General features: G+C 42.2%; 1 long non-coding RNA gene across 1 annotated transcript; it reads right to left on the bottom strand.

Annotated features, from left to right (window-relative positions):
* Nucleotides 1–5,658: 5,658 nt before the first annotated feature.
* Nucleotides 5,659–9,680, bottom strand: LOC129831339 (uncharacterized). The gene is made up of 3 exons (XR_008755698.1): nt 9,426–9,680; nt 6,952–7,071; nt 5,659–6,847 (listed from the first exon to the last, which is right to left on the bottom strand). It is a non-coding gene; the product is annotated as an uncharacterized LOC129831339 (long non-coding RNA).
* Nucleotides 9,681–11,389: the final 1,709 nt, after the last annotated feature.

The following is an 11,389-nucleotide window of genomic DNA, read 5'->3' on the forward strand; positions in this document are numbered from 1 at the left end:
AGTACGTTATTGTTTGATAGGTTTTATAGAAGTGAGAAGACATGCAACATTTACCAGTAAGGGGGGGGAAGTAGATAACAGTAGTTTAATAATTGACCTTTGGCTGTTTGCGAAGTGTACTCGTTGACAATGCACAACAACAGGACATTGTTATTGCCGGAGTACTTTCACTTCCCCCTCTTTTGTCTCTCTCTTTAGAACTCAATGCACCCTACTTCCTCATGTATTTATTATTTATTACACCATGCAGTAACATATTAACAAATAGACACTCAGTGGCTAGTTTATTAGGTACACCCATCTATATAGTACTGGATCTGACTGGATGTTTTTGTTGTCGTATCATTCTCGGTAAACCCTAGACACTGTTGTGCGTTAACCGCAGAAGAGGCCAGACGTTTCTGAGAAGCTGGAACCGGCGTGCACCAACGATCATACCCTCGTTTTGCCCGTTCTAACATTCAATCGAACATACACTGAATGCCTTGATTTCTGTCTGCCTGTTTTATATAGCAAGCCACGGCCACTTGACTCACTGTCTGTAGGAGCAAACCATTTTCGTGAACGGGGTGTTGTACCTAATGAACTGGCCCCTGGGTGTATATTTAAGCAATCACTTTCTCCCAAGGCCGGAGGTGGGGTGGGGGGTATATGGTCAATACACCACGGACAAGGGCTGTTCTTATGCACAATGCAACGTGCTAGGACACAGCCCTTAGCCGTGGTACAGTTGAAGTCGGGAGTTTACATACACCTTAGCCAAATACATTTAAACTCAGTTTTTCACATTTCCTGACATTTAATCAGAGTAAAAATTTCCTGTCTTATGTCAGTTATGATCACCACTTCATTTTAAGAATGTGAAATGTCAGAATAATGGTAGAGAGAATGATTTATTTCAGCTTTTATTTCTTTCATCACATGCCCAGTGGGTCAGAAGTTTACATACACTCAATTCGTATTTGGTAGCATTAACTTTAAATTGTTTAACTTGGGTCAAACGTTTTGGGTAGCCTTCCACAAGCTTCCCACAATAAGATGGGTGAATTTTGGCCCATTCCTCCTGACAGAGCTGGTGTAATTGAGTCAGGTTGGTAGGCCTCCTTGCTCGCACACGCTTTTTCAGTTCTGCCCACACGTTTTCTATAGGGCTTTGTGATGGCCTCTCTAAAACCTTGGCTTTGTTGTCCTTAAGCCATTTTGCCACAACTTTAGAAGTATGCTTGGGGTCATTGTCCATTTGGAAGACCCATTTGCGACCAAACTTAACTTCCTGACTGATGTCTTGAGATGTTGCTTCAATATATCCACATCATTTTCCCTTCCTCATGAAGCCATCTATTTTGTGAAGTGCACCAGGCCCTCCTGCAGCAAAGCACCCCCACAACATGATGCTGCCACCCCCTTGCTTCACGTTTGGGATGGTGTTCTTCGGCTTGCTATTTCCTCCAAACATAAACGATGGTCATTATGTCCAAACAGTTCTATTTTTGTTTCATCAGACCAGAGGACGTTTCTCCAAAAAGTACGATATTTGTCCCTTGTGCAATTGCAAAGCGTATTCTGGCTTTGGCTTTCTTTATGGCGGTTTTGGAGCAGTGGCTTCTTCCTTGCTGAGCGGCCTTTCAGGTTATGTCGATATAGGACTCGTTTTACTGTGGATATAGATACTTTTGTACCTGTTTCCTCCAGCATCTTCACAAGGTCCTTTGCTGTTGTTCTGGAATTGATTTGCACTTTTCTCACCAAAGTACGTTCATCTCTAAGAGACAGAATGCGTCTCGTTCCTGAGCGGTATGACGGCTGTGTGGTCCCATGGTGTTTATACTTGTTTACAATTGTTTGTACAGATGAACATGGTTCCTTCAGGCATTTGGAAATTGCTCCCAAGGATGAACCAGACTTGTGGAGGTCTTCAATTTTCTTTCTGAGTTCTTGGTTGATTTCTTTCGATTTTCCCATAATGTCAAGCAAAGAGGCACAGAGTTTGAAGGTAGGCCTTGAAATGCATCCACAGGTACACCTCGAACTGACTCAAATTATGTCAATTAGCCTATCAGAAGCTTCAAAAGCCATGACATCATTTTCTGGAATGATCTGTCTGTAAACAATTGTGGAAATATTACTTGTGTCGTGGACAAAGTAGATGTCCTAGCCGACTTGCAAACTATAGTTTGTTAACAATAAATTTGTGGAGTGGTTGAAAAACGAGTTTTAATGACTCCAACCTAAGTGTATGTAAACTTCCGACAACTGTCTCCAACTTCCATGATTTTTGCATTTCGTTTCAGTCATTGGCAGCAGAGAACTGGAAGGAAAGGCGCCCAAATGAGGTGTTGGCTTTGGGAATGACCAGTGAAATATACCTGCTGGAGCGCGTGCTACGGGTGGGTGTTGCTATGGTGACCAGTGAGCTGAGATAAGGCGGAGCTTTACCTAGCAAAGACTTATTGATGACCAGGAGCCAGTGGGTTTGGCGACGAATATGTAGCGAGGACCAGCCAACGAGAGTATACAGGTCGCAGTGGTGGGTAGTATATGGGGCTTTGGTGACAAAACGGATGGCGCTGTGATAGATTGCATACAATTTGATGAGTAGAGTGTTGGAGGCTATTTTGTAAATGACATCGCCGAAGTCCAGGATCGGTAGGATAGTCAGTTTTACGCGGGTATGTTTGGCAGCATGAGTGAAAGAGGCTTTGTTGCGAAATAGGAAGCCGATTCTAGATTTAACTTTGAATTGGAGATGCTTAATGTGAGTCTGGAAGGAGAGTTTACAGTCTAGCCAGACACATAGGCATTTATAGTTGTCCACATATTCTAAGTGAGAACCGTCCAGAGTAGTGGTGCTAGTCGGGCGGGCGGGTGCGGGCAGCGATCGGTTGAAGAACAAGCATTTAGTTTTACTTGAATTTAAGAGCAGTTGGAGGCCACGGAAGGAGAGTTGTATGGCGTTGAAGCTCGTTTGGAGGTTTGTTAACACAGTGTCCAAAGAAGGGCCAGATGTTTACAGAATGGTGTCGTTTGCGTAGAGGTTGATCAAAGAATCACCAGCAGCAAGAGCGACATCATTGATATATACAGAGAAAAGAGTCTGCCTGAGAATTGAACCCTGTGGCACCCCCATAGAGACTGCCAGAGGTCCTTACAACAGGCCCTCCGATTTGACACACTGAACTCTATCTGAGAAGTAGTTAGCGAACCAGGCGAGGTAGTCATTAGAGAAACCAAGGCTGTTGAGTCTGTTGAGACAACAATGGCGGTTCGTCGCTCCAGTGCCTTTCTGTCACCTTCACACCCCTGGGCCAGACTACACTCAATCATAGGACCTACTAAAGAGATGAGTCTTCAATAAAGACTTAAAGGTCGAGACCAAGTCTGCATCTCTCACATGGATAGGCAAACCATTCCATAAAAATTGAGCTCTATAGGAGAAAGCCCTGCCTCCAGCTGTTTGCTTAGAAATTCTAGGGACAGTAAGGAGTCCTGCATCTTGTGTCCTGGCAGTGTTGTGCAGACAACTGAGCTTTGGAGAAATACGCAGATTTAAAGAGGAGTCCGTAATTTGCTTTCTGATCATGATATTTTCGTCCAAGAAGTTCAAGAATTTATCACTGCTGAAGTGAAAGCCATCCTCTTATGGAGAATGCTGCTTTTTAGTTAGCTTCGCGACAGTATCAAAAATAAATGTTAGATTGTTCTTATTCTCCTCAATTAATTAAGTTGGAAAAATAGGATGATCAAGCAGCAGTGAGTGCTCTTCGATACTACAAGCTAGTCGGAAAACTTCCAGTTTGGCGTAGCACCATTTCTGTTCCAATTTTCTGGAAGATTGCTTCAGAGATCGGGTATTTTCTGTATACCAGGGAGCTAGTTTCTTATGACAAATATTTTTGGTTTTTAGGGGTGCGAATGCATCTAGGGTATTACGCAAGGTTAAATATAGTTCCTCAGTTAGGTGGTTAACCGATTTCTGTACTCTGACGTCCTTGGGTAGGTGGAGGGAGTCTGGAAGGGCATCTAGGAATTTTTGGGTTGTCTGAGAATTTATAGTATGGCTTTTGATGACCCTTGGTTGGGGTCTGAGCAGATTATTTGATGCGATAGCAAACGTAACAAAATGGTGGTCCGATTGTCCAGGATTGTGAGGAAAAACATTAAGATCCACAATATTTATTCCAGGTCCAGAGTATGACTGTGGCAGTGAGTAGGTCCGGAGACATGTTGGACAAAACATACTGAGTTGATGATAGCTCCGGAAGCCTTTTGTTGTGGGTCTGTGGACTTTTCCAAATGAATATTAAAGTCACCAAAAATGTGAATATTATCTGCAATAACTACAAGGTCCGATAGGAATTCAGGGAACTCAGTGAGGAACGCTGTATATGGCCCAGAAGGCCTGTAAACAGTAGCTATAAAAAGTAATTGAGTAGGCTGCATAGATTTCATGATTAGAAGCTGAAAAGACGAAAACACAGTCTTTTTTTTGGTAAATTTAAATTTGCTATCGCAAATGTTAGCAACACCTCCACCTTTGAGGGTTGCGCGAGGGATATGTTCGCTAGTGTATCCAGGAGGGGAGGCCTCATTTAACACAGTAAATTCATCAGGCTTAAGCCACGTTTCAGTCAGGCCAATCACATCAAGGTTATGATCAGTGATTATTAGTTCATTGACTATAACTGGCTTGGAAGTGAGGGATCTAACATTAAGTAGTTTCTGTCTCCTGAATGAGCATCACCGGTAGAGCATTCCTACAGCATTTCCTTCCAGAAGCCATGAGAAAATTGTCAGGCTGTGGGGACTGTGCGAGGGAATTTATACTACTATCTGTGCTTATTGGTGGCACAGACGCTGTTTCATCCTTTCCTACACTTAAATCACCCCTGCCTAACGATTGCGTCGGAAGCTGGACTTGCAGCAAGGCTATCCTCACCATAAGGCGATTGTTCTCCTGTATATTATGAGTACAGCGACTGCAATTAAAAGGCTTTGTGTTACTACTTAGCTTCGGCTGGTGGAGGTCGCATAGAACCGTGTCCAGATAAAGTGTCCGGGGTGAAAAAGTTGAATGAAAAAAGTTGAGCGAAGGAAAAAATAACAATTATAAACGGTAATTAAAAAGTAAAAAACGTAAAGTTGGCAGGTAGCAAAGAAATGTTAGCATTGACGGCATAGATATGGCCACCCCTCAGAACCTGGTTCCTCTCTAGGTTTCTTCCTAGGTTCTAGGGAGTTTTTTCCTAGCCAACGTGCTTCTACATCTGCATTTCTTGCTGTTTTAGGCTGGGTTTCTGTACAGCACTTTGTGACATCAGCTGATGTAAAAAGGGCTTTTTCAATCAATTTGATTGATTGATTGAATGCTCCTTCCTTACCTGTATTGATACGTCACATCATATGTTATAGATTTTTATAATTCTTTCATTGTTAATTAATAACTTCATCTTATATTAAATTAGAATGCATTTATTTTCACCTATGAAGGAACTTTTGTGGTGGACACTTTTTATACACCAATCTTAAACCCTGAAAAGCAGAAAATTGGAACTGATATTAAGATTAAAAGCAAGAGTAATTCCGATTAACCTATTTACTGTGATAAAATATCGGGATTTTAATAAATATATATGTAAATATTTCACTCGGTCAAATAGCAATACAAAAAAAATATTTTATTTGGGTACATTTCAACATTTGTACAATGAGAAATTAAATAATTTACCATTTATATAAAGACCTATATCAAGGAACTCACCGCTTGATTGAATATAAAACATTAATATACACCGATTTTTGCCATTGCAACCCTATCAACCAGTGTTTTAATTCTACATTTTGAAATACACAGAGCACACACAAACCTCCAGCAGGTCATTGTAAAACACACAAATTGTCAGAGAGAAAGATCCTTCTCCTACGCTCTTACTCAGTTTTTAAAGGGATACTTTAGGATTTGGCGATGGTGCCCTTTAACAGCTTTCCCAGAATCAGATGAACTCGTGGATACCATTTGTATGTCTTTGAGTCCAGTATGAAGGAAGTTAGCGGTAGTTTTGCGAGGCCAATGCTAACTAGTGTTCATGTCATTGCGCTAACGCTAATTAGCAATTGTGCTAGCGCTAGTTAACAACTAGCGTTAGCAGTCATTGAGCTGAAAGGAGGTTAACAATTGCGCAAGTTAGCAACTTTATTCAAACCGCACGCAGAGACTTAAAACTGGTATCCATGAGTTCATCTGACTCTGGGAAAGTAGGTACCAGGCCTCATTGCCAAAATCCCAAAGTATGCCTTTAACACTCTCAAGAAAGTGCAGTCAATGTGACCCTCTATGTGGCGTTCAATGTAATAGTGAATGCATGATTAGGCTGGCTGTCGAACCAAACAGTAAAGTCATGGAGTAACTGAAGACATAGCTGCCTCCTGCTGGTGTGGTGAGAGTGGTTGGCCATGTGGCGGTTGTGGTGGCGTTTGTTGATCCAATTGTAGAATTCTGTTGGTCGGTTGTTGGTCCTATTGTAGAATTCTGTTGGTCGGTTGTTGGTCCTATTGTAGAATTCTGTTGGTCGGTTGTTGGTCCTATTGTAGAATTCTGTTGGTCGGTTGTTGGTCCTATTGTAGAATTCTGTTGGTCGGTTGTTGGTCCTATTGTAGAATTCTGTTGGTCAGTTGTTGGTCCTATTGTAGAATTCTGTTGGTCGGTTGTTGGTCCTATTGTAGAATTCTGTTGGTCGGTTGTTGGTCCTATTGTAGAATTCTGTTGGTCGGTTGGTCCTATTGTAGAATTCTGTTGGTCGGTTGGTCCTATTGTAGAATTCTGTTGGTCGGTTGGTCCTATTGTGGAATTCTGTTGGATGAAATTGAAGTATTTACATTAGGCTACATGTTACTTCAGGATTATTTCACCCATGTCTATTAACTGAAATTAATTAGGGACAGTTTGAAAATTACTGCTGTGGATGGCCATGTGGCGGCTGTGGCGGTTGCTGGTCCTATTGTAGAATTCTGTTGGTCAGTTGTTGGTCCTATTGTAGAATTCTGTTGGTCGGTTGTTGGTCCTATTGTAGAATTCTGTTGGATGAAATTTAATTATTTACATTAGGCTTCATGTTCATTAAGCATTAATTTACCTATGTCTATTTGAAACTGAAATGAATTAGGGACAGTTTGAAATTACTGGGGGGGATTACAATATAACTTTTCAGGTTTTACTGTTTAACTTCTTGCATCCTTGCCAAATGTCCTAATCTGCTTGCCTGCACTACGCTTTTCCACACACTATACCACAGGTCAATATAGTCTGCCAGTCTCACTGTCTGTCCTGCCCTCTATCCACCATTTATAGTTTAGGTGGATCGTTGGTCCAGATCTGCAATAGGCTAACTAACAATCATACCACACATAAAATCATTCAAAGGCGCACCAGTTTTCTATATAAATCCACAAAAACAAGGGGAGTAGGTGATAGGCAGCAGAGATGCAGGTGTGTCATGTCGTTGCTCATGAAAGAACAGTGAAGACGTGAGACACGCAGCTCAAAAAGCTCCCCTGTTGATCTTGTTTAGGGATAATACAATGATCCTACGTAGACTAGCCTACAACACCACAATGCAATGAATCATTGCATTATTCTTTTCAAGTGAGTATAAAATTCTACTCTAGGCGGTAAACTGCAACAACAACAAAAAGTAATTTGAATAACAGGGGAAAAGCTCTGTGATTTGAATGTTCTGTTCGATTTGGATGAGTGGGTCTACTCTCGACCGTTTATAAGGTCTAGAAAGGCACAGCAGCAGGCCAGTCTGGCTTGATTTTTTACTTCTGATACTGAGATGCGCTGTCTGTTGGGGATAATCATTCTCCCAAGTTGTCCTAGAATAATGTGGCCACATATAATCCCTGCGGTTATTCAGGAAAACTCCTCGCCGATCCGAGTGGCTATTCCTCCCACACCTGGAACCTAACACTTCAAAATAGCCAAAATATTTGCCATTTCACTTTTTTTTTTAAACACAACCAGTTACAATGTTTAAATTGGATTACGCTACTTCAAAAGTCTCCTGTAGGCTACCTGCTCACGTTCGTCCACTCCACTCTAATATAATTCAAGCATCCAAACTGTGCACCGGCTATTTCATGTATGGAAAGAGACATCTGTTACAAAACCCCAACATTTTTGAATGACATTCGGAGATTGTCAAGCCAAGCCTTTGATAGTGGGTACAAGGTAGGGAGGGATATATTTTGTTTTTGTGGAGATTGACATAGGCATAGTCTATTTGATTGTGGTGTTGAAACCGCAAATCATGATGTTGAAGCGCCCGAAGTTGGTAATCAGTATGCAGATGTGGTCTTCTTATTGGCTATTCGTTGTATATTAATTCGGTGCATATATTTTGTATAATTAAGCAATAATGCTCGAGGGGGTGTGGTATATGGCCAATATACCATGGCTAAGGGCTGTTCTTACGCGCAACGTAACGCGGAGAGCAGTAAATATAAATCTTTTGTCATACCCATGGTATACGGTCTGATATGCCACGGCTTTCAGCCAATCAGCATTCTGGGCTCGCACCACTCAGTTTATAATCATAAATATAACATAAACATTTTGAAAATCTGATTTCCCCCAGCTGATCATTTTTTGCAACCGCCTCTGATTGTAGTGTAATGACACAGGCAGGGAGAGGGAGCTCGTCTGTGGTGGTTGGTGAACCCTCAACATTCTGGCCCGTAGCCCTGCGTGGCATCAGCTGTGCCACAAAAGCATGCTGTTTTTATAAACATAGAGTCACTACAGGTATTGTTATTTTTGGTCATAATCATTATTTTTGAGTTAATTCAATGAGGGGGGAGGTTGTGCAGTTTTATTTTTAAAGTACAAGGGGAGGGTCATGTGAAAATATTTTTCATGTTGGGGAGGGGGGTGCATTTGTTTTATGAAACCTCGAGTTGGACCCCCCCACCCCCCAGTAATTATTTTTACTGACCCTTAGGCTATCCATTTTAAACATTGCAATTTTCCATCTTTGTGTTATTAAAAATGCATGGGGAAACATGTTGGTGCAAATATAAGACAGGGGCTCCTGGTTTGACTGTTGGCCTGGATTGGGGTCCCTGGGCATGAAAAGGTTGAAAGCCCCTGACCTAATGTCACTTTTGAGCTTATAAACAGTCCAAATAAAAACATTGTTCTATAACTACATTTACTCATTGAATGAGCCTCAAATTATTGATCCTCAAATTTCAACATACTGCATCAGCTATAATCAGAATTGTTGAGTTCACCAAACACTCTAGATCTAATGAGGTCTCCATCGTTTCTTCCTCTTTCTCCCCCTGCAGAGCCTTGCTAAGAGAGAGGGATGCTAACGAGTTTAAAACTTGTTCAGCTGTTATTTCTGAATAAGGAATAAGTACATTACCTGTGCCGTGCTGGATGCCAGCAAGGCCAGTGTGCCGAGTCCCAGAACCAGGTACTTCATATTGCAGAGAGGCGAGGTGTCTCATGGGCCAGATACTAGAGGAAACTGCTGTCCTGGGTTGACTATCCTGGGTTTGCTATCGTTGATCTGATCTGGTTGTTGTTGAGACTCCAGCTGAAAGTGAGCCTGGTCTTATATAATGTGTCAAAATAACCCTCCCCACCTTAGACACCGACTGTCCAGGAAACAGCCCTCACCAGCTAACATTAGATAAGGGGGACAATAAATGCAAAGTTGCCAAAGCATTGTCCATTCATTCTCAAGGACACTGATTCACTGTCTGGATCTATAATTTGCTGTTGTGTATCTCTGTTTCCTTGTTCCGTGCAATATAATATGTTTTCCAGCAGTAACAATGTCGATGATGTCAGGCATTCAAAATGTTGCACCAATAAACTTGACTACATATTTCATTTTACCTGCCTTGTAGTTCGATACTTGTAATAATTCTACGTTGTGCTGTGTAGATTTTGGCAGACATTGTACGCTAATGTCTACCTCAGTAACAATGGAGATGAATGCCCATTTATTTTATTTTTTTTATTATTATTATTTTTTTTATCCCCTTTCCCCCCAATTTTCGTGGTATCCAATCGCTAGTAATTACTATCTTGTCTCATCGCTACAACTCCCGTACGGGCTCGGGAGAGACAAAGGTCGAAAGCTATGCGTCCTCCGAGGCACAACCCAACCAAGCCACACTGCTTCTTTAACACAGCGCGCCTCCAACCCGGAAGCCAGCCGCACCAATGTGTCGGAGGAAACACCGTGCACCTGGCCCCCTTGGTTAGCGCGCACTGCGCCCAGCCCGCCACAGGAGTCGCTGGAGCGCGATGAGACAAGGAAATCCCTACCGGCCAAACCCTCCCTAACCCGGACGACGCTAGCCCAATTGTGCGTCGCCCCACGGACCTCCCGGTCGCGGCCGGCTGCGACAGAGCCTGGGGGCGAACCCAGAGACTCTGGTGGCGCAGTTAGCACTGCGATGCAGTGCTCTAGACCACTGCGCCACCCGGGAGGCCCCGAATGCCCATTTTAAAGTGCTTGAGATTGTGCATCGATCCCATTTGGACCAGGGCCCATAGTAGTGTGCACTATAGGCATTAGGGGTTTCATTTGGGAAGCCCCTTAGTAACCAAGAAAAAACAATTACCTGATTAGATTCTAAGATTCACACAGGTGTCGAGTCGACCCCATGTCAGCTAGACGCTGCTTATCACTTATAACATGCGTACATAACGGACCAGATACTTAGGCTAACTAAGCATTAAGGCTCGATACACCACAAAACCCCAGAGGTGCCTTGTTGCTATTATAAACTGGTTACCATCGTAATTAGAGCAGTAACAATACGTGTTTTGTCATACGGTCTATGGTCTGATATACCACGGCTTTCAGCCAATCAGCATTCAGGGCTTGAACCACCCAGTTTATAAAATTCTGTTGAACCCTTGAGGAAAATGTGAGTGCTTTAATCTGGTATGATTGACATGAACCAGATTATAAATGACAGTTACTTGGTAATCCATACTACCCTCCAAGCTACGGAAAGTCGTTAGAATGGCTCCCTCACCACTTCACCTGTTTCCTTATGACTGAGACATGAAACACTTTGTCTGGCTATCTGACTCTTTCTGCGGTCAACAACGCTACATTGTTGCATGGGTTGCAAAACCACAAAAAGTATTTTTTCAACAAGTCAGTAAATGTATTCTCTCCCAATTTCCCGAATTCAATTTAGTTAATTTCCAAGTTAACAGTATCTCCCTCAAACTCCCAAAACAGCTCAAATAGTTTATTTACTATCAGGCTAACAACTATTGTCCGTAAGAGTATTCAAGAGTAGTTTCATGTCACAATTAATAGTGTAACTATGACGTTTCGTGTTCTCTTGAATTGGGCTT

This window comes from Salvelinus fontinalis, chromosome 32 (assembly GCF_029448725.1).
Source record: "Salvelinus fontinalis isolate EN_2023a chromosome 32, ASM2944872v1, whole genome shotgun sequence".
In the NCBI taxonomy this organism is placed as follows: domain Eukaryota; kingdom Metazoa; phylum Chordata; class Actinopteri; order Salmoniformes; family Salmonidae; genus Salvelinus; species Salvelinus fontinalis.